At 41.7% G+C, this 11,786-nt stretch overlaps 1 protein-coding gene across 13 annotated transcripts in view; it reads right to left on the bottom strand.

The window, feature by feature from the left end:
- The window catches only part of EXOC1 (exocyst complex component 1), a 51,735-nt gene extending 50,005 nt beyond the window's left edge, over window positions 1-1,730 (bottom strand). For 2 of the 13 annotated variants that reach the window (XM_055385052.2, XM_019025822.4), the window contains exon 1: window positions 1,363-1,670. The gene's annotated coding sequence lies outside the window, so the exon portion shown is untranslated. Of the gene's footprint in view, window positions 1-1,362 lie in introns of all 13 variants that reach the window. The other 11 variants (XM_019025825.4, XM_019025823.4, XM_019025827.4 and 8 more) reach the window with 9 other exon arrangements.
- Between the last annotated feature and the right edge of the window lie 10,056 nt (window positions 1,731-11,786).

An 11,786-nucleotide genomic window follows, 5' to 3' on the forward strand; every position in this document is an offset into this window, starting at 1 on the left:
TACACGTAATTTATTCCTCTCTTTTCGCACTGCAAATATACTGACCCAGGTTCATATCAACTTTACTTAACCCTACAAAATCTGGTTATCTCTTGCAAAGTCCCACAACCCTGAACAACAAGATAATTTTAAAAGACAGTTTGTATCACATCACGCTTTTACTCAACGTTTTCCTAATGTTCTCAAAAACATTCCACTCCAAACACTCTGTTCATTTTGGACATCAAATCTTCACTTTGGTACTTTCCATGTAAGGAATATCATCTCCGCCCCATCCAAACCCTAATTACACTTCATGGTTTACATGAAGTTGATTCAATGAACTTCTTAATCCAAAGTGATCTCTCCTCTAAATTTCTACAGCACTTACTGCATTTGCCGTCTAATGGGCTCATTAAATCATAAGCTTCTCTATCTCAAGAATTCTCTTAAAGAAGGGAGGGATGTTCATCATAGTTTTGTGTTTAGTGGATACTTAAATATCTATTAAGGTAATTAGAACTGAATAGTAAAAACTGCTCAAATGAATAATAGGGACCAACGTTTACCACATACTCCTTCTCTGGCTAAAAGCAACTGAGTGTACAGTTAAGTGGCAAAACAAGACAGGATTGGGCATACCTCATAAAGGAGTTAGCCATAATGAAAAGCAGTATGTGACTCTTCATTCATTCAGCAAATACTCATGCTTATTAGGTGGCAGACACTATTCTAGGTTACACTGGTCAACATGACAGATATGTTTATGAAGACCTGAAGCCGGGTGTTTCTATGGCATTTACATCCTAAGAGTCGAGTGATTAACTCTTCAGTCTTTACGGTACTTTTCTGAAAGTCAGTAAATAAATCCCTAGAGGTCCTCTAAAATTATTCTCCAGGTCTGAGAACCCATGTCTGACCACGTTCCAAAGGCAGCCAGCCACTGCTTACTCTGTACTGGTTGTTTCCTTCAGCTCAGTTGGACCACCACACTGTGTGACAAATAGCCGGTCAGTGTGAGTGCCCGTGTGCATTGGGCCCTGTATGCTGCTGAGATATATTAGTGCATGAAGCATTGTCATCTAGAAGATAAAACTGTGCAAGGAAATAGAGAAATACACTTAAGAGATTTGGCGGGGGGTGGGGGGGGAGTTGGGGTTGGGGGGCCGGGATGTGAATTTGGACAAAGAGGAAGGCACAGTCACGCTCTCCTCTCCTGGTCCACGCCAAAGAGCTTACGATCAGGGTCATTTTGCACAAACAAAATCTGGTTCCGATGGGCGGAACCGTAATGGGGCGCGTGAGGACTGCCCTCCCAGCTCCGCATTCTCCTAGACCCGAGGACAAGGGGCTGGAGAATGCTCTGACCAAACTTCGTCTTACCGGGACAAACGGGGAAAGGAAGGTCAGAAGGAGCGGTGCCCGACCCCAGGCGTGGAGACAGCAGCCGGACTGAGGAGCCGCCTTAGACCCTGGTGCCTGTCAGCTCGTCTGTCCGCCGCCGCCGGGACTACCGGGCAGCCGCGGCCGAAGGCTTACCGCAAGGCCGGACTGAGCCTGGCTGTGCCGAGGCGGGTCTTCCAAAACGGAGACCGGATGGGGGCCACTAGGATACGCCCCTCAATAAAGCGTTGAACGGGAAGCGGCCGTTCCCCCAACACTTCCTACATCCGGGCACGTGACAAACTCCGCGCCGGAAGTTGACCGCGTAGAGAAGGAAGAAGAAGCGATAGGAGAAAAAGGGAGCGGCCAATAGATTCGGAGGGGCGGGGCGCCAACCGACGGGCGTGGCCAGGCGGAACAAGGCCTCATTGGAGGGGCGTGTCAGGGAAGGGCAGGGGCGGGGCCTTTGTGGCACAGAAACTGACTTGGGAGTTGGGGATTAAGAGTTACTTATTCAGATATTTGCAGCAATTCATTTAAGAAGAAATTCGATTAAATGTTTTCTTTTTTCATACGTAAAGCTCTATTAACTCTAGATCTTTGCTACTTAAACTTTGGAGAGCTTAAATGAGTTAAATCAGAATCTCTGCGGGTGGGACCCAGACATCAGTACTTTTAATATCTTCCCAGATGATTCTCATATGCAGCTAAGGTCAAGAACCATTGTCCTCATGACCTTGATACTCAAAGTGCGGTCCGTGAATCAGCTGCTTGGGGATCATCTGGGGGCTTTTTAGGAAATGCAGCCTCTCTGGATCACTTCAGATCTACTGAATTAGAATCTGCATCTTAGCAAGATGATGCTTATGCATATTTAAGTTTAGGATGCATAAATGATGCCAATGTTGCTGGTTGCGAGGTAGGTGTTTTATTTATTCAATATTCCTGGCACCTTTTTTTTAATGCTAGGCACTTTGATTCCAGGTACAGAGGTGATTCAGGCATGAATCTTAACCTAAAGGAGTTCACAGTGTGGTAGGACTAGACAAGGTGTAGGTACAAATATATATAAAATAGGACACAAAATAAGTGACCAAAGAGAGGTACAGATCAGATAAATGTGCTAGAAATTTAAATGAGCAAACAGTAGTTAGAATACTTTTCACTTTCATCAAATGACTTCCCTTTTAAGAGCGGGATCTGGTTATATCTTTACAAAGACCCTTTCCTGCTTGGCGCCGGAATGCTTACTGTGGACACTCTATGGCAACTGCATGTGTTTTTTGGTCTTATTATCTTTCTTTTATTTACCTGTATGTTTATAGTCCTCCTCAAAGTTGGGAAATGAATTGCATTTTAGAAGCCTAGATCTCTTTTTTGAACCTCAAGATTTGTGTATATACTGCCCATCGCCTGACATTTCCACTTGGATGTCTTATAGACACCTCAAACTTGTGTGTCCAAAAATTAAATTATCCTCTCTCCTCTTGGATTCCCTGCAAAGTGACACTTATATGCAATAGTTTATTTGGAAATTTGATCCCAGGGAGCAAAATGAGGGAAGAGGAAGAAGACAAAACAAAAAGGGAGATGCAGTATAAGAATGTGTTACTGAATTGGTCATCACCATATTTGAATGTTTTCTCAGTCCCTTAGGACCTTCTAAGAAGCTTTATGAAATGAGTCTTAGAACTGTCCATTAAAGGAAAGAACGGAGGAAGCATTTGTATGTCGGCTCCTGTCCTCTTTGATCGAAGGTTAATGCCCTTGGGCATTAACTACTTCACACTTACAAATCGCACAGTTATGAATGCCAAGCTGACTCCCACATCAGAGACATGCTGGGGCAGGAAGTGAGAGGAGAGGTGCTGGTATTTCGCACTTGTTCAAAGGTCATCAAACCTGCTCCGAGCAGGTTGCTGCAGCAGTGGTTAGAATAATAGGCTGAAGGGATTTGAAGTCATGGCCTAAGTTGCACAGAAGGACATAGAAGGTGTCCATACCTTGCAGCACTCTGATCTGCCTGTGCTCTCTGTTATGTTCAGTCCTTCACAGAGGTCTCTTCAAGGTGATGGCCAGCCACAATCTCAGCAAAGCCTTAATATAAGAGAGTTAATAGAATAAGCTTCAGTTTTTACTGCTGCACCAATGTCAGGACCATACTTGTATTAACTCCCTCTTCCACTACCCATTCTAATTTTCCCTCACCATTGACCAGCACATCAGCTGGTCTAGGTTGTTTCTCTGGTGAAATGACCCCCACCTTCAGCCTTTGTTTTCCTTTCTCTGGTTAAGCCATGATTGCTGTAATTACCTGTTCAAATTATCCCTGGGTACAGAAACACCTAGTAAGCCCCAGCGAATTACTTGGATTCCAAATTCCTCCATAGTGCTATTGTGGAGCAACAATCCTAGATCCTTTTGCTAATCACAGTTGATTACTCCCACAAGCATAGTAACTCCTTTCTTTGCCAGCTTGTCCACTTCCGTAAGAAACACAAGGTAACTAAGTAAAAGTTTGAAGTGCAATGAATTCCATAGTGTTTATCCTGGTGGCAGCATTCCCCACTCAACCCCTGAAGAACCAATTATTGCAATCTAGCAAATACTAATTTTTTTTTTTTTTTGAGACAGAGTCTCGCTCTGTCACCCAGGCTGGAGTACACTTACATGATCTCAGCTCACTGCAACCTCCTACCTCCTGGGTTCAAGCAATTCTCATGCCTCAGTCTGCATGGCTTACTACCATGTTGCTTCCAAGTCTTTGCTCAAATGTTACCTCACTGAGGCCTTCCAAGAGAACCCTATGTAAAATAGTTCCCCAACCACCCTCCTCCCAGTATTTTTTATCTTCCTTTTTTACTTTTGTTCTTCATGGTTCTTGCTACATTTTGACATATTGTATATGTTGTTTGTTCATTTGCTGTTTCTCTAGAATGAAGTTTTATGAAAGCAAAGATTTTTATCTGTTTTTTTCACTGATGTATCTCTGATTCCTGGAACTCAGAATAATATCTAACAATTACATAGCACTTATTATGTGCTATGTACTATTCTAAGCATTTTACATGTATTAATTAACTTAATCATCACAACTACCCTGTGAGGAAGGAATCTTTATTATCCTCATTTTAAAACCAGAAAACTGAGGAACAAATTGTCTAGTCCTAGGACACATGGTATACCATGGTAGTCTCTCAATGAATATCTTTATGTCATCACAGCCCACTGCATAAAGTAGACTTAAGAAGCAACATGAAATAATGAAAAGTATATCGTTACTGGAATTGACACGGGAGTGGGGCAGGGAAGTGCTGGGAAGGGAAGGATGTGGGCCCTGGCTAGGGCTCCACCACTGGGCCTGTGCCCATGGACCTAGGTGAGGACGGGCACTCCTGCCTTCCTGCCCAAATGTTGCATTTTCCAAGACCACCCTGGCCTGCCACACCCCTGCCTTGTGCCTGTAAAAACCCTGAGACCCTAGCAGGCAGAGACACAAGCAGCTGGATGTTGAGAAGAACATATTGGCGGAAGAACACACAAGCAGCTGGACGTGCATAGAAGCATGCCAGGGGAAGAGCACACAACAGATGCAGGCAGGCCATCAACAGGCAGGCCATCCACCGGCAGAATGATGCAGATTTTGGCCCCAGGTGGTCAGGGGAGATCTGGGCTGCCGAGCAGCCGGACTCCAGGGAAAAACCACCTTCCCACTCCATCTCCCTTCTGGCTTCTCCATCTGCTGAGAGCTACTTCCACTCAATAAAATCTTGCACTCATTCTCCAAGCCCTCACGTGGGATCCGATTCTTCCGGTTACACCAAGGCAAGAAACCTCAGGACACAGAAAGCCCTCTCCTTGCAATTAGGCAGGTGGTCTAATTGAGCTAGCTAACACAAGCCATCCGGATGACTAAACTAAAACAGCACCCTGTAACAAACGCTGAGCAGGGCTTCAGGAGCTGTAAACGTTCACCCCTATACGCTGCCGTGGAGTCCGAGCCCCACAACCTGCCCTTCTGCATGCTCCCCCTAGAGGTTTGAGCAGTGGGGCACTGAAGAAGTGAGTGACACCCCCATCGCATGCCCTGCAATGGGGATAAGGGAATTTTCCTGTTTCGGAATCACACAGACCAGGGGTTCAAATCTGGTCTTTACCCTTTACTGAGTCAGTGACCACAGGGCAAGTTACTTAACTCTTCAGAGCCTCAATTTTCTCATCTGTAAATAAAAAATAGTAATCCCATCTTGGGCATGTTTGCTAAGACGTTTCTTGTAAAGCACTTGTCTCATTGCTTGGCACACAGTATAAGCATTCAATAAATGATAGCTGTTATTACATGCAGATTGGTTTAGTAGATTAAATTGGGCAGATTTACCTACTTGAAAAACATGTAATAGTCACCCAAGGAGGTTCTGCCCAAGGAGGTTCTGAGGTCCCGCTTCCTTTACATAGAAAGAAGGCTGTATATATTAACATGTATCACATATGAGGGAATCTCTTACTTACATAGCATGAAATAACGTTTCCATTGTTAGTAAGCTCCAAGGGAAAAGTCTCTTCTAAATGGTGAAGAGTAGTAAATATTGATGATTTATAGAAGTTAATTGTTTCCTCAGAGAAATCGCTCTTGTTACTGTGCACCAGTAAAGCAGAGGCCTGAAGATTGTAAAGACTTCATGTTCTTCTCAAGACCTGAATCCATTCTGCACCTTTTGAAGGGGGAGGGAGACCATCCTTTTCCTCAGCTTGAACCCCTGAAGGAGGAAGGGCAAAAGTGCCCCACTCCCTCTAGGGCTGTCTCTGATGACGCACCCATCGGTGGTAGCTCCACTGGCTTTGAGGACATTGTTTAGTGAGAAAACTCATAGATTTCATGGAAGTGGACTTTCATATTTCATATTTGGATGCCTCTTTTACTGGCATCCAAACTGTCTTTTGATATCAGTCTGATTAATTTTAATTTGGGTATAAGGCTAAGGGATCTTCAAATGTTTAAAATGTTCAAATGTTTAAAATCATGTAGATTTATATAATTTCAATTTGAAATGTGACATTTTAAACATTTGACATTTATTATGACACTTACTTTGATTTTTCTCTTCTCTGTTTCTTAGCATTGTTTTCTTATAATTTAATGATGCATGTTCCTGTCTAAGAAAGGAAGAACTTTTTCTCAGAGATGTAGGACTATTAGTATCAACACAAAGAACACCAAGTAAATCTTTGTGGGGGTGGGGGGTGGACAATGAGAGTTATAGTGCTGCACTTCCCAGATTCTTTATTTTCTTTTTCGTTCTGTTTTTTCTGGAGACAGTCTTGCTCTGTCACCCAGGCTGGAGTGCAATGGCGTTAGCTCACTGCAATCTCTGCCTCCCAGGTTCAAGCGATTCTTCTGCCTCAGCCTCCTAAGTAGCTGGGACTACAAGCACGTGCCACCATGCCTGGCTGATCTTTTGTATTTTTAGTAGAGATGGGGTTTAGTAGAGATGGGGTTTTGCCATGTTGCCCAGGCTGGTCTCGAACTCCAGGGCTCAAGTGATCTGCCCACCTCGGCCCAGATTCTTTATTCTCTAAATATCTTTAACAACTGCAGCAAGGAAGAAATGTCTCTACTGTTAAATACATAAAGCAATTGGTATTTGTTTTAGGTTTTGTTAGAAATAGATGTAAATATCCCCACGTGATACTTTCCATTTCTTTGTAGCTTTATGGGAGGAAGTCAGGGAGTCACTAAATGAGGATGGTAATTACCTGTATCAATATTAATTAAGTAAATATTATAAATAAATATTAGATAGTAGATGCACATTTGACATCATTATTGGAAAGTAATATAATGTGACATACAAATAAATATAAGGAAGGCAAAGATTGGCTTGCAGAATCACATTGCGTCTCAATGCTTTTCTTATGCAGCTGCCTTATTTAATATACATATTGTAGAGTGATATTACAATAAAGGGCAGTCATTACGAATGCACAGTGCTGAACTCCGTATACACATTCTAGGAGATTCTCTCAGAAGTGCAGAGATCATCTCTTTTTTTAAATTTTTTCATTTATTATTATTATTATACTTTAAGTTTTAGGGTACATGTGCACAATGTGCAGGTTAGTTACATATGTATACATGTGCCATGCTGGTGTGCTGCACCCACTAACTCGTCATTTAACACTAGGTATATCTCCTAATGCTATCCCTCCCCCCTCCCCCCACCCCACAACAGTCCACAGAGTGTGATGTTCCCCTTCCTGTGTCCATGTCTTCTCATTGTTCAATTCCCATCTATGAGTGAGAACATGCAGTGTTTGGTTTTTTGTCCTTGCGATAGTTTACTGAGAATGATGATTTCCAATTTCATCCGTGTCCCTACAAAGGACATGAACTCAACATTTTGTATGGCTGCATAGTATTCCATGGTGTATATATGCCACATTTTCTTAATCCAGTCTATCACTGTTGGACATTTGGGTTGGTTCCAAGTCTTTGCTATTGGGAATAGTGCCGCAATAAACATACGTGTGCATGTGTCTTTATAGCAGCATGATTTATAGTCCTTTGGGTATATACCCAGTAATGGGATGGCTGGATCAAATGGTATTTCTAGTTCTAGATCCTTGAGGAATCACCACACTGACTTCCACAATGGTTGAACTAGTTTACAGTCCCACCAACAGTGTAAAAGTGTTCCTATTTCTCCACATCCTCTCCAGCACCTGTTGTTTCCTGACTTTTTAATGATCGCCATTCTAACTGCTGTGAGATGGTATCTCATTGTGGTTTTGATTTGCATTTCTCTGATGGCCAGTGATGATGAGCATTTTTTCATGTGTTTTTTGGCTGCATCAATGTCTTCTTTTGAGAAGTGTCTGTTCATGTCCTTCACCCACTTTTTGATGGGGTTGTTTGTTTTTTTCTTGTAAATTTGTTTGAGTTCATTGTAGATTCTGGATATTAGCCCTTTGTCAGATGAATAGGTTGTGAAAATTTTCTCCCATTTTGTAGGTTGCCTGTTCACTCTGATGGTAGTTTCTTTTGCTATGCAGAAGCTCTTTAGTTTAATTAGATCCCATTTGTCAATTTTGGCTTTTGTTGCCATTGCTTTTGGTGTTTTAGACATGAAGTCCTTGCCCATGCCTATGTCCTGAATGGTAATGCCTAGGTTTTCTTCTAGGGTTTTTATGGTTTTAGGTCTAACGTTTAAGTCTTTAATCCATCATGAATTAATTTTTGTATATGGTGTAAGGAAGGGATCCAGTTTCAGCTTTCTACATATGGCTAGCCAGTTTTCCCAGCACCATTTATTAAATAGGGAATCTTTCCCCATTGCTTATTTTTCTCAGGTTTGTCAAAGATCAGATAGTTGTAGATATGTGGCGTTATTTATGAGGGCTCTGTTCTGTTCCACTGATCTATATCTCTGTTTTGGTACCAGTACCATGCTGTTTTGATTACTGTAGCCTTGTAGTACAGTTTGAAGTCAGGTAGTGTGATGCCTCCAGCTTTGTTCTTTTGGCTTAGGATTGACTTGGTGATGCGGGCTCTTTTTTGGTTCCATATGATCTTTAAAGTAGTTTTTTCCAATTTTGTGAAGAAAGTCATTGGTAGCTTGATGGGGATGGCATTGAATCTATAAATTACCTTGGGCAGTATGGCAATTTTCACGATATTGATTCTTCCTACCCATGAGCATGGAATGTTCTTCCATTTGTTTGTATCCTCTTTTATTTCATTGAGCAGTGGTTTGTAGTTCTCCTTGAAGAGGTCCTTCACCTCCCTTGTAAGTTGGATTCCTAGGTATTTTTTTCTCTTTGAAGCAATTGTGAATGGGAGTTCACTCATGATTTGGCTCTCTGTTTGTCTGTTATTGGTGTATAAGAATGCTTGTGATTTTTGTACATTGATTTTGTATCCTGAGACTTTGCTGAAGTTGCTTATCAGCTTAAGGAGATTTTGGGCTGAGGCAATGGGGTTTTCTAGATATACAATCATGTCATCTGCAAACAGGGACAATTTGACTTCCTCTTTTCCTAATGGAATACCCTTTATTTCCTTCTCCTGCCTCATTGCCCTGGCCAGAATTTCCAACACTATGTTAAATAGGAGTGGTGAGAGAGGGCATCCCTGTCTTGTGCCAGTTTTCAAAGGGAATGCTTCCAGTTTTTGCCCATTCACTATGATATTGGCTGTGGATTTGTCATAAATAGCTCTTATTATTTTGAGACACGTCCCATCAATACCTAATTTATTGAGAGTTTTTAGCATGAAGGGCTGTTGAATTTTGTCAAAGGCCTTTTCCGCATCTATTGAGATAATCATGTGGTTTTTGTCGTTGGTTCTGTTTATACGCTGGATTACATTTATTGATTTGCATATATTGAACCAGCCTTGCATCCCAGGGATGAAGCCCACTTGATCATGGTGGATAAGCTTTTTGATGTGCTGCTGGATTCGGTTTGCCAGTATTTTATTGAGGATTTTTGCATCAATGTTCATCAAGGATATTGGTCTAAAATTCTCTTTTTTGGTTGTGTCTCTGCCCGGCTTTGGTATCAGGATGATGCTGGCCTCATAAAATGAGTTATGGAGGATTCCCTCTTTTTCTATTGATTGGAATAGTTTGAGAAGGAATGGTACCAGTTCCTCCTTGTACCTCTGGTAGAATTCGGCTGTGAATCCATCTGGTCCTGGACTCTTTTTGGTTGGTAAGCTATTGATTATTGCCACAATTTCAGAGCCTGTTATTGGTCTATTAAGAGATTCAACTTTTTCCTGGTTTAGTCTTGGGAGGGTGTATGTGTCGAGGAATGTATCCATTTCTTCTAGATTTTCTAGTTTATTTGCGTAGAGGTGTTTGTAGTATTCTCTGATGGTAGTTTGTATTTCTGTGGGATCGGTGATGATATGCCCTTTATCATTTTTTATTGTGTCTATTTGATTCTTCTCTCTTTTCTTCTTTATTAGTCTTGCTAGCGGTCTATCAATTTTGTTGATCCTTTCAAAAAACCAGCTCCTGGATTCATTGATTTTTTGAAGGGTTTTTTGTGTCTCTATTTCCTTCAGTTCTGCTCTGCTTTTAGTTATTTCTTGCCTTCTGCTAGCTTTTGAATGTGTTTGCTCTTGCTTTTCTAGTTCTTTTAATTGTGATGTTAGGGTGTCAATTTTGGATCTTTCCTGCTTTCTCTTGTGGGCATTTAGGGCTATAAATTTCCCTCTACACACTGCTTTGAATGTGTCCCAGAGATTCTGGTATGTTGTGTCTTTGTTCTCATTGGTTTCAAAGAACATCTTGATTTCTGCCTTCATTTCGTTATGCACCCAGGAGTCATTCAGGAGCAGGTTGTTCAGTTTCCATGTAGTTGAGCGGTTTTGAGTGAGTTTCTTAATCCTGAGTTCTAGTTTGACTGCACTGTGGTCTGACAGACAGTTTGTTATAATTTCTGTTCTTTTACATTTGCTGAGGAGAGCTTTACTTCCAACTATGTGGTCAATTTTGGAATAGGTGTGGTGCGGTGCTGAAAAGAATGTATATTCTGTTGATTTGGGGTGGAGAGTTCTGTAGATGTCTATTAGGTCTGCTTGGTGCAGAGCTGAGTTCAATTCCTGGATATCCTTGTTAACTTTCTGTCTCGTTGATCTGTCTAATGTTGGCAGTGGGGTGTTAAAGTCTCCCATTATTATTGTGTGGGAGTCTAAGTCTCTTTGTAGGTCACTCAGGACTTGCTTTATGAATCTGGGTGCTCCTGTATTGGGTGCATATATATTTAGGATAGTTAGCTCTTCTTGTTGAATCGATCCCTTTACCATTATGTAATGGCCTTCTTTGTCTCTTTTGATCTTTGTTGGTTTAAAGTCTGTTTTATCAGAGACCAGGATTGCAACCCCTGCCTTTTTTTGTTTTCCATTTGCTTGGTAGATCTTCCTCCATCCTTTTATTTTGAGCCTATGTGTGTCTCTGCACATGAGATGGGTTTCCTGAATACAGCACACTGATGGGTCTTGACTCTTTATCCAATTTGCCAGTCTGTGTCTTTTAATTGGAGCATTTAGTCCATTGGCATTTAAAGTTAATATTGTTATGTGTGAATCTGATCCTGTCATTTTGATGTTAGCTGGTTATTTTGCTCGCTAGTTGATTCAGTTTCTTCCTAGCCTCGATGGTCTTTACAATTTGGCATGATTTTGCAGCTGCTGGTACCGGTTGTTCCTTTCCATGTTTAGTGCTTCCTTCAGGAGCTCTTGTAGGGCAGGCCTGGTGGTGACAAAATCTCTCAGCATTTGCTTGTCTATAAAGGATTTTATTTCTCCTTCACTTATGAAGCTTAGTTTGGCTGGATATGAAATTCTGGGTTGAAAATTCTTTTCTTTAAGAATGTTGAATATTGGCCCCCACTCTCTTCTGGCTTGTAGAGTTTCTGCT

The sequence above is a fragment of the Gorilla gorilla genome, chromosome 3, assembly GCF_029281585.2.
Source record: "Gorilla gorilla gorilla isolate KB3781 chromosome 3, NHGRI_mGorGor1-v2.1_pri, whole genome shotgun sequence".
Classification (NCBI taxonomy): Eukaryota; Metazoa; Chordata; class Mammalia; order Primates; family Hominidae; genus Gorilla; species Gorilla gorilla.